This window comes from Erythrolamprus reginae, chromosome 4, assembly GCF_031021105.1.
Source record: "Erythrolamprus reginae isolate rEryReg1 chromosome 4, rEryReg1.hap1, whole genome shotgun sequence".
NCBI classification, from domain to species: Eukaryota; Metazoa; Chordata; class Lepidosauria; order Squamata; family Dipsadidae; genus Erythrolamprus; species Erythrolamprus reginae.
In genome coordinates, this window is record NC_091953.1 from 36,617,051 (window position 1) to 36,628,544 (window position 11,494).

The window sequence follows — 11,494 nt, forward strand, 5'->3', positions numbered from 1 at the left end:
CTGTTTAGTAACTTACAGAAATATTACTGGATTGAGAAAACAACAATCTCTGAAACAAAGATCATCAGGCTACATAAAGCATAAATTATAACACTTATAAAAAGATTGATTTGCTAAGAAAGCAAATGAAAGAGAAACATTTTTTCCAGTCATATGGTTTAAAAACTTTTGAAAAGAGGAAATGGAAATAATTACAATATAATTTAAGTACTAATGGATAAACTGCATTTATTTTATTCAAATTCATTATCTTTAATCACTACATCAGCTACAAATTCATAGCCCATATTATATGATTAAAAGTTTCCATTCAGATACCAAGATTTATTTGGTTCTCATCAGTTGTTTTTAGAATTTCACCAACAGATTCATTTTCAAAACTACAAATCAGGTTTTTTCCACTCAATGTCATACAGAAATGTAGGCCTACAGTCCTTAAAATCAATCATGGCTAATATTTGGGTTGGAGATTGTAGGAAATACAGTCTAAAACAACTGGATAGCAGAAATGTGACATAACTTATTTTATTATTTTGATTATCAATAAATTATTTTAGTTGATATTAACAGATTAGATAAATTTAAGTACAGTATTAGATTTCCATGAGAGATTTGTAACACGTGCTTAACTTTCCCAATCAAAATAGTGGCTTAAATCAGTGGTAGGTTCCTACTGGTGTGGTGCATAGTACCGTACCAATAAGAACCCACTGATTACGCAATTTCCGGTGATTCCCCCCCCCCCCCAGCGCCTCCATGTCAGAAGCCCTCCCGCCTGCCCTCATCTTAATGTCAACCTTTATTCTTCATCCAAAGCACATGTGTTCCGAAGCACATGTGTTTCAGTTTGTAATGTTGTCCTGCGCATGTGGGGAAGTGAAATAGTGCAGTGGGATGCATGCACATACGTGGATGCGCACCAGTAACCAAATTCAACTGGAAACCGCCCCTGGCTTAAATATTGTTTATTGCAGCAATTCTGATTTATTCAGTATAGCACGATGCTATTATCTACATGGCAGTATTCTCTTTCCAATTATTCTTGTCCAACATTCACAAAATCTTTGTAACTTTGTGACTCAGTTCTTACTTATAGATTTCTATACTTACATAAGTTTGAAAGACAGAAGTTTGAAAGATTGTGGACAGGAATAGCAATGCTACAATTATATTAATATTACACTAAATTACGTGAATTTAAGTCACGTTGTCCATGAGATGAGTAAAATTTCCATCTTTACATAAATATGAACAGTGATACACCATAACATGATAAATAATGTCAGCTGGTTTCATTTCCTACAATGTTTTTACAATTATATAAGTTTGTATATCGCTTAATACTAAACAATAACATTCTTCCTTGGTGCTTCTTACATGCACTTCACACTGAAGGAGCTCAATTTGGTCCATGTTGCAATCAATTCTTTCATAATGCAGCATATAGTATAAACTCATGTTTAGTTCAAATACAAATAATGTATAATATAATGAAGTTTTATCTTGGGAAAGTGCCATGAATTTATGCCATGAAGAGCTTTATAGGTTATCACCAGGACCCCTTAAGGGAACATGCAAGCAAACTTGCAGCCCATGGACCATAGATGTAATATGAGCTGATGGAGGCTCATACATATGCAGTGTCATTTTGAACCAATTGAACCTTCCAATACTTTTTAAAGGCAGTTCCAGGACAGCACCTTGCAGTAATCCTTATCAGCGATAACAATGCCTGAGTGATTGCAAGTCGGATGTCACAGACCAGAAACATCCTACTTGCTGTATACAGTACACTTGTGCAAAGGCCCTTCTTGCTACAATGTTCTCCTCCTGTTCCTCAAACATAAACTATAAATCTGTAAGGACCCATAATAAATTGTGCCTGGATTGGTGCAACCCCATGCAGAACAAGAGATGGACAGTTCCCAGCACTACAATCCCCAGCACCTAAATTCATTCAGTCTTGCTTGGGTTGAACTTGAACCATCTTCATCCATTTCCCATAGCCTTCAGGCACTGATACAGGAATTTCAGAGCATCACATAATTGGCCAAAAGTAGGGATGCAAATTTGAGTATCATCAGCATACTGGTGGTCAGCCTCTGCCATTGGACAATAACTTCTCATTGCTTTCAATAAAAATAAAAACCTGATTCAATAAATTATAAAACTTACATTTAGTGGCTACATTTTCTCTAAGGAGCAAAATATAACTTTCATTATTTCCCTCCATGCTACCCCAGCAACTTTGTAAAATAAATTAGAACTCAGAGAATGTGCCTTCATCAGTATGACCCTGTTTACACACTTATAATGTCCTCTCTAGTGTTTTCCAAACCTCAAACTCTTCATCTCTTGATCTATTTATTATCTTAATAAGCATGAGGAATCTATGGATCACCAGATGTAATTGAATTACATTTTCTAATCAGCATGGCCAATGGAGTAGGAATTAGGAACAACTGGAAGGTTATAGGCTCTCCATGCCCCTGAAAATCTGCTACCAATAGAGTTAGCAAATAATTCCAAATACAGATGGTAATGTTAGCATGCTTTCAAGGGCAGACCAATTTAGTAGTACAGTATTGAAACAAAAATATTTAAAGTACTGCTATCTGCCCTTGGAAATTACCGTACATAGAAATATGGGAAAAGAGAAAGGAAAAAAAGGGGAAGTCCTTGACCATTTCAATATTTGAAACTTGATCCTTCTAGAAAAAGTGACCATAAAGTACAGTTCTTGAAACTACTGTTGTAAAATAATATGTTATTATCAGTAAATCTTGTGAACAGCACAATGAGTTGTTACTAAAGGAGCTATGATGGCGTAGAGCTTAGAATGCAGTATTGTAGGCTGACTTCTGAGGTTGGTAAAATGAGGACCCAAATTGTTGGAGCAATATGCTGATTCTGTAACCACTTAGAAAGTCTTGTAAATTAGTGATCCCTAACCTTTGTAGATTAGTGGCCCAGCTAAATGACAGGAACCTGGCTGTGCAAGCAGCAGGCCAGTGATCACACAGGTGTGGAGTTCAATTTATGTGAACAGTGGGTCTCCACACCCATGAATGCATGCGCAGCTCAACTTACATGAGACGTAAGCTTACTTACTTGAGTTGCATGAGCAGCTTATTTGAGTTGCACGAGCAGCTTACTTGAGTTACATGAGCAGCAGGCTGGCACACATGCCCACATGTGTGCAGATCAAGGTAATTTTGTGTGCTAGCCTGCCACTCGTGCAAGTTGAACTGTGCACAAGTGCACGTGCTGGCCCATGATTTGTGTGGCCTGCTTCCAAATAGGCCATGGTCTGCTAATGGACCATAGCCCAGTGTTTGGAGACCTCTGCTGTAAAGCACCATGAAACAGTATATAAATTCTTATACAGTGATACCTTTACCTTAAAATGCCTCTACTTAAGCACTTTTCTAGATAAGAACCAGGGTTCAAGATTTTTTTGCCTCTTCTAAAGAACCATTTTCTACTTTAGAACCCGAGCCCAGAAAAAATTCCCAGGGAATTTGAGAGCGGCACGAAGGCCCGGTCAGCTTCCTGTCATTCCCCCTTTAATCCCGGCCATCTCGGTCTTTCTGGGCTGCCAGAGGAGCATTTCAGTGGTGCTTAAGGAGGCTTTGGCAGTCCAAAGCAAACAAAGCATTTTCCTTTCTCTCGGCGCTTAGAGAGGGAATAAACCACTTCGCTGTGGTGACTCCCTTGCGCTGCCTCCCATACACCCAGCACGAGGTTGCCTCTCGGAGCATCTGAGCACAGAAAGGCAAAAGGTGGTGCTTCACCCTGGCTGGATCAACTCGTCTTCAACCAATCTAATGAGTCACCACAGTGAAGGAAAGGCGCCGGCTACAAAGTGAGCGAGAGAAGAGGAGAGCCCTTCAGTATGGGAAGGAAGAGGAAACAGGTAGCAGCAGCAGCAAAGGAGCGGGAGGTTTTCCCCTCTCGCCCGCCTGGGTTTCTCTCTCTGGCACAGTGTATGGGAGGCAACCTCGCACCGGGTGTATGGAAGGTGCATGCTCCTCCTCGTCACCTCAGAGTCCCTCTTTTTTTTTAAGCTTTAAAGTTTTGGATTTTTTTTATTCCTTCATCTCACCTTCTTCCTTCAGCAGCGACTGTCCCCCCACCCAAATTCCGAGCTTTTATTTCTTTCTTAATGGGTTTGCACGCATTATTTGCTTTTATATTGATTCTTATGGGAAAAAATTACTTCTACTTACAAACTTTTCTACTTAAGAAGTTGGTCACAGAACGAATTAAGTTCTTAAGTAGAGGTACCACTGTATAGCTATTCTTATATAATCTTATAACAGCTTATATAAGCTATTCTTATTGCTACTGATAAACAGCCAATTTTCAAATTCATCTAAAAATATACACTAATTTAGGAAAACAGATAAGTGTCAACATTCAATTTATTGTTATTGTACTATTTTGTTTCAGTGTCATTGTTGCTTAAGATATCAACACTATTCAGTAAAATGTACTAATATTTGAAGGAAAAGCTGACAGGGAGTTCACAAAATTACTCAGTGGAACATCTATATATAGTGTTACTGCCCAAAGAACATTTGTAATGAAGCAATGCTCCTTGACCTCTACGGTTTTTACTGCCTGGTCATGCAAGTACATTTAAAATCAGGATATTACTGTAATGGCCTTTTCAAAGAATAAGCAGCTTTCTAAAGGATTATGATCAGAAAAGTCATAAATCTATGGTTTAGATGCATTTTGAAAGCAAAGACAGAAGTTATTCATATAAAAAGACACATTTGCAGAGTAAAACCCCTTCTATTTAAGTAACTTGCACAGGTTTGTCACAATTCAAGAAATACTATTTAGCAACTGCTTATAAAATTAAAATTCAAAAACTTTTCAGATTTAAACCAACTTTTTAAAAAATGTGTTTTTAAGAAAGCAGCTATTAGCTGGAGTAGTTTAACTTTCCAGTTTACAAACAATATACAGTATATTTTGAAATAATAGTTCTAATATAAAGGGCTGTTTTTGATATTCTAGTCTGAAAACAATATTACAACTGAATATTTTTCCAGAACAAAAGCAGAGCCTTACTTGATATTCTTGGTTCAAATTTGTCCTCTCAAATTAATCAAATTGATAATCTTAGGCTAGCCACAAATTTACGATCACTGTAACTCTAGCAACAGAATTGGACCATGTGGGATAATTCATAAAGATCACTGATTCTGTACAAAATATTTTAATTTTATCAGGCCTACTGATTAAGAATTTTCTGGACTAGTTTAAAACTAAAGAAATATTTAATACTAAACAATTCAGGAGCTTACAGTCAACCAGTTATATAATTATTAATAACTAAATCAGAATAAGGACGATATATCCAACATAAAGTCAGTCTGTTCTCTGACTACATGGAAAAGGATAAGTGGTAAGTTTAATTTTAGCACAAAGAAGACAAAGTTAGATGACTTAGAACTCAGGAGATATTTCCTCATAGTCCTGTGCTCTCACCACCATCCCACATCTCTAGCATCTAATCTTTCCATTTCCTCCTATTACTCTTCCAACGGCATGACAGTAATTTCCTTGCTCATATAAAAATTAAGTGAGTTCCAGTTTTAACTGTTCAAAATAAAATTACTTGTTGCTTTTCTGGCCTAAAATAAATCTGCCCATGATAGGGGGAAAAAGAGAGACAAGAAGAATATCATACACATACGATTCCCAAGCAAGTTGAAGAGGAAATCAGACGGCCCTTTTGTTCAAGAGTTATCATCCACTCATTCAAAAACTTTTTAACAATCTTGAACATATTGTAATAACAATTAGGACACAAACCACGATTTAGAGTAATAAATAAGATCAACTTTGTTTCTGACGTCTGGATGGATGGGATCGCGGCGAATCCCAGCGACCAGTTAGGTCCCACAGAGTGGGTCTTCTCCGGGTCCCGTCAACTAAACAATGTCGCTTGGCGGGACCCAGGGGAAGAGCCTTCTTTGTAGCGGCCCCGGCCCTCTGGAACCAACTCCCCCCAGAGATTAGAATTGCCCCCACCCTCCTTGCCTTTTGTAAGTTTCTTAAAACCCACCTCTGCCGCCAGGCATGGGGAAACTGAGATACTCTTTCCCCCTAGGCCTTTACAATTTTATGCATGGTATGTCTGTATGTATGTTTGGTTTTATAATAAGGGTTTTAACTGTTTTAATATTGGATTGTTATATGCTGTTTTTATTACTGTTGTTAGCCGCCCCGAGTCTACGGAGAGGGGCGGCATACAAATCCAATAAATGAATGAATGAATGAATGAATGAATGAATGAATGAATGAATAAATAAATAAATAAATAAATAGGACCAAAATTTACAAGCCATTTTGAGCTCAGTGGGAACTCTCCTCAAGGCCTTACTGTTGTTCGTAACTATTCTACCACTGTTTCAGTAAAGAGCTGGATACCTATAGCAGCATTGTATTGGTACTCGTTCAGTAATGGTAGACCAGTCATTCCAACCATATTGTAATTCTTTACCTATTCTTCCCATCTCATAGCCTGCAATACAAGCACAGCAGAACAGGATAATGAAAAAGCAGTGAACATGAACTACTTGGCTCTGCTGAGCAGACTGAAACAGTGCAAAACTGAGAGGACAGACCTCCCGAGATATTTTTTAGCACAGCTATCTTCAGAACTTTGTTGTTAAAAAAAACCCCTGCTTGATTAAAAAAGAATAGGCTGTTGAAGAGGATACAGGAGAGTTAACAGACAGAATTCTATAGCCACATTTGTCCAATTTGTGGTGAAATTTGAATGGGGATTCAAATATAGCTTTTTACTTATATATTATTTCCTGGAATTCAACCATTTTAAATTGAATCCAACCATTAGTCTTTTTAATAATAGTTTGAACACTTTTTGTCCATTATAGAATGCCCTGTTAAATATTAAATCAAAATTATTTTTCCTAATTACTCTTCTAAGGAATGGAGATATCTCTTATTACATTTCAACATGCATGTTATAAGAACTTCTAAGGTGAATGAGTGAAAAGTAGGGTTGACTGAACCTGTTTGATTTAAGCTTTGGTTTTTCAAGTTATGGTTTGTGTTTTCCTTTTAGCTTCTACAAGGACTAGAAGTATAGCTTACTTAAACAATATAACCTAAATGAGAGTGTTAATCAATTTCAACACTGTTGTATGTTGAGTTCACAATATGCAAAATTGACACGTGGTTTGTTGCCAATCTCGCCGCAAGGCAACTCTGGGATAGCTTACAACCTCAAAATAAAACTATAAATATATGTACCAATGTATAAAATCACAATGAAAACACAATGAAAATGCAGATTATTAACTTTATTATAATCTCACCATAAAATATGGGGAGGAAAGAAGCAGAATGTATGGAGGATGCTGCTATTAGTCAATCAACCACCTTCAGTGTGGTATTCTCATGTTAGGACCCCATCTCAACTGGTAGAGCCAAGTCTTCAGACTCTTGTGGAATATCAGGAGATTGGGAACCAATCTCACCTCAAGGGAAGATGTTTCAAGGGACCGAGGCCACTGCAGATAAGACTCTTTTCTTGAAACTTGCCAGCCATAATTTATTGACTAACAGCATGCTTCCCCTGCTGGCACAGGTAGGACAAGCCTGTCTCATAGGGAAGACATACACATACACAGATACACACACAGATATGTATGTAAGTATAATATCTGTATATATAAACATACATATTATAACCTTTGTCTCTTGAGTACCACTACCATCATTTCATTCTTTTTCTCTGAGTGATAAGAGTCTGCTGCTCTGGTGATTTTAAGCTTTATTAATTTTCTTTGCATCTCCTCATTTTATGAATCCTTTGCTTTTTCCAACGTATTTTATCTTTCTTCATGGGTTCCTTATTCAATTGTCTATTTCCTTTAGTTTCCTAAGCCATGCTTGCTTATCCCAGTTGTCAGGTATTCTATATATGTCCCTGTCAAATATACAACCATTCAATTTAGTTGCACGAGCAACTGAATATTCTATACCATCAAAAAAAACCCATCAATTTATCACTACTACTTCACTACTATGTGTATAACCAGAAATACCTTTGAATAATTTAGTCTTCATTGAGAAATTCAATATTTTTTTAGTCCTATAACCACGTGGTTCTGCTTTAAGTTGCCAACCTATGTTAAAAAAAATTTTTGAACCTTTCATTTAGTCATTGTAAATTTAGTTTACATATGAATTAGATAATTAAATTTACAGAGTAAAGGCAGGATAAAAATATTTTAAATTGCAGAGAATTTATGCTGAACTTGTCAACTGGAAAAGTGACAGCCTGGGTTTGCAACCTGAGTGCTGCACTAGATACAGGCTAAGCTTTCCTTACTTGCTCCAGTTAGCAGTTCAAAAGCATGCAAATGTGAGCAGATAAATAGGTACCATTTGGGTGGAAAGGTAACATGCTGGCCATATGATCATGGAAATGTCTTCAGAAAATGCGGGCTCCCTCACCTAAGAAACAGAGATGAGCACTGTTCCTTAGTGTTGGACATGGCTGGACAAGGGAAACCTTTACCTTTTAAAAACTATTTATATTGTAATGTATTTATATATAAAAAGTAAATGCTTGCATTATATTCAAATTAAAAAATTATATATTCAAAAGACATATTAACATACAATAATTTTCCAAATGTCTTTTGAACTTTAACAATAACTTTCACACAGTCAGTATACAACTATTCTTGCTGTCATCATTTCAACTGCATTAGAAGAAAAAAGAAATTTTAACAAGTTCTCCTCACCAATCTCGTTGGACACATAGAAAAATAAAAAAACAATCAAATATTTAATGACAAGGATAAAACACAACTGTTTTAATTTTGTTTACTGCTCATTCGTTCCTTTTTAATATTATGTATATACAGAAAATAAATTTAGTAAGCTACTAGACAAATGATTCTGAAATATTTCAGAAATATTTCTTTAATAGATTCCTTCAACAATGGCAGAGCTTCTTATGTAACTGAAAACTTCTTAAAAATTCAGGGAAATATTCAGATATGTATCTGCCTTGAAAGTAGCCCTTGCTGAACTGTCAAGCATAAGGACCTCTACATAGGAATACACATTTGTATTATGTCATAAAACCTTTAATTTGTATTATGACATAATTTTATGTCAACCTATTTTTATACATTTTGCCAAACTTCAAACACAGTTGAGTTATGCATTCTGGATTTTGGACACATTCTGTACATTAAGTCATTTCAGCTAATTTTTAAACTTCCTTTAAAAAATTGTTGCTCTATGATGCATTGTTTCATCCTGCTAAAGATTACAGGCATAAGAGTTTTAGTAATATACAGATGTCAATAATAATGTACAATATTATGTTTATATATTATATTTCATAGAGAAAGAATATTTTTCTTTCTTTTTCCACACTACTAGTTACCGAATTAAGCTGAATAATCTATGTTTCCTTTACAAAGTGTTTTTGCATAAATTTCTCTTTTTAAAACAGATGTACTTCAGGGATACAAGAGTAGCTACTTATTCCCACCAGATTTTAATTCCATCATCTTTTTTCTTAACTAAGAAGGAAAATGTTTCCAACATGTTAAGACCCTCCCTGTTTTATTCCTAAATGAATTTTCTTTTGGAATAAGTAGTATAACAATTTTTCCCCAGAAATACTCCCGATTTTATACCAAAATTAAAACCACAGATGTTGAATTAGTTTTTTTAAGAGAAACATAAGCAATATAATAATAATAATAATAATAATAATAATAATAATAATAATAATAATTTATTAGATTTGTATGCCGCCCCTCTCCGAAGACTGAAGACTAATGTATACAATACATTAAGACTTTCACTGGAATACATTTATTTCGCTGGAGTACATTTATTTGGATTACTTATCCATTCAATTGTGTTTATGTAAAGCACATGGACATTAAGAATTTGCACCAGTTTAATGGGAATAAATATTGTGTTCACAAGCATGAGTACCTTTTATAGCCAAAACCACGTTTTTGTTGCTTACATATGACTCACTGATTTTTTGACTGTAGAGATATTTCTCTATATTTAAGTATTTATAACGTTACAAGTGATTCATAAAAAAATTATAGGTGTGCATGTGCAAACCTGTGCACATGCATACGTGTTTAAGTCATACAAGTAGAATCAAAAGAAAGTAAAGAAAAGCAAGCCCTTTCCTACATGGTTGAAAACAGAACAAATTCAAAGAGCATCAGCTTACAGACATTTAAATAACATTCATTTCTAAGAATCAAAATGGTTCTTTACTATATAAAACCACTGGATAAGAGTAGAACAAAGAACTAATAACAACAAGGAAATAGAGTATAATGTAACTGTAATACTAGTGAAAAAATATATAAGATAGATAAGACTGGGAAAAGCAAGCAGTTCAATTTTCATGGATTCAGCAGCAGTTTAATAGTACTTTCACATTCATTAAGACAAAAACTGCAAAACAATATACCTGTTGTGGCCCGCCTAGCAGCCTGTGCAGCTGGGACCTTTGGAGTCTTCAGCATCTTTTAGCAGTGATAGGAAAGGAGGGGCTACTCCTTTCCTGAATGTAAATGCACACAGGGCTGCCAAGTGGCAGGAGGGTTTACTCCAGACGTTTCCTCAAGAGTTGAGTTGCAGGCTAATTGGCCATGCCCTTAGATTACTTAAATCCTAATCACGCTGAGTCTAGTGGAGGGAACAACGTGACTCCTGAATCTTGACTTCGGTTTCCAGTTTGTATTGTGATTCTTGAATTTTGCATCATCAGTCCTGAATCTTGACTTCGGTTTCCATTTTGCATCATCGTTCCTGAATCTTGGCTTCCTCAGTTCCAGACTACATCCCAGTCTGGTTCTTGTTTCTTGCAAACATGGCTTCTGAATCTTGATTTCTGCATTTCCACTTTGCATTCTAGTACAGATCTTGTGTCTTGCATTGTGGTTTCTGAATCTTGATTCCAGTGTTGCCAGGTTGCATCCCAGTCTGGTTCTTGTTTCTTGCAAACGTGGCTTCTGAATCTTGATTTCTGCATTTCCACTTTGCATTCTAGTACAGATCTTGTGTCTTGCATTTTCTAATTTTGGGACTTGTGCCAAGTACAGTAAGACTTGCCAATTATCTCTTGGACTTTGGCCAACTGTTAAGATGGGGGGGTTGAACAGAATAACTTCTGTCTATCTTGTGCTGTGTACGTGTCTAAGAACTTATTATAAGATTTTGCTTTACTGACTAAAATACACTATGTTTGTACATAGTTTATGTGTTGCATAATTATATGGGACTTGGTACAGTGTTTTTTGGAGTATAAGACGCTCTGTAGTATAAGACACACCTTAGTTTTTGGGAAGGAAAATAAGAAAAAAAATTCTGCCTCTGCCTACCAGCATCCATTGGTATTCATCTCACTAGCATCCTGTTAGTGTGTGAGACAGTTCAGAGCTGTTTGGAA

General features: G+C 35.9%; 2 protein-coding genes across 2 annotated transcripts in view; one reads left to right on the forward strand and one right to left on the reverse strand.

Annotated features, from left to right (window-relative positions):
* The window catches only part of CMSS1 (cms1 ribosomal small subunit homolog), a 203,241-nt gene that overhangs the window by 169,486 nt on the left and 22,261 nt on the right, over nt 1-11,494 (reverse strand). The window lies entirely within an intron of this gene.
* FILIP1L (filamin A interacting protein 1 like) overlaps nt 1-11,494 on the forward strand; it is a 32,813-nt gene that overhangs the window by 1,572 nt on the left and 19,747 nt on the right. The window lies entirely within an intron of this gene.